Raw genomic sequence first — 364 nt, forward strand, 5'->3', positions numbered from 1 at the left:
GACGTCCCGGGCCTTGGCGGCCGGCAAGCCTCTCGTCGGGGAGAAAATCGCCTTCCGCCCGCGCAAGACAAATGCTGAGATAAGGGGGGTCCAGACCTACTATGGGGAGGACTTTGGGAGCAGGTCCGAGTGCGCGGCCGAACCGGCAATCGGCAAGTATGAGGCCTCCTGCCGGTTCGGGACACGCCGCACTTGACCCGGGGTCGTAGTGTCAGGACGGGGGTGGGGGTGGGGGCAGGACGGAGATCTGGCGTGTGTGGGCGGGCGGGCGGGCGGGCGGGCGGGGGACCGCGTTCTTAATCGCGGGGACTCGGTCCGGACTCCGTCCTGGGTTCGAACCTAGCTTAATTGTTTTAGGCCCACC

Source organism: Zootermopsis nevadensis, unplaced genomic scaffold (assembly GCF_977971745.1).
Source record: "Zootermopsis nevadensis isolate Lab colony 2312 unplaced genomic scaffold, Znev_1.0 Znev_ptg000075l, whole genome shotgun sequence".
Classification (NCBI taxonomy): domain Eukaryota; kingdom Metazoa; phylum Arthropoda; class Insecta; order Blattodea; family Termopsidae; genus Zootermopsis; species Zootermopsis nevadensis.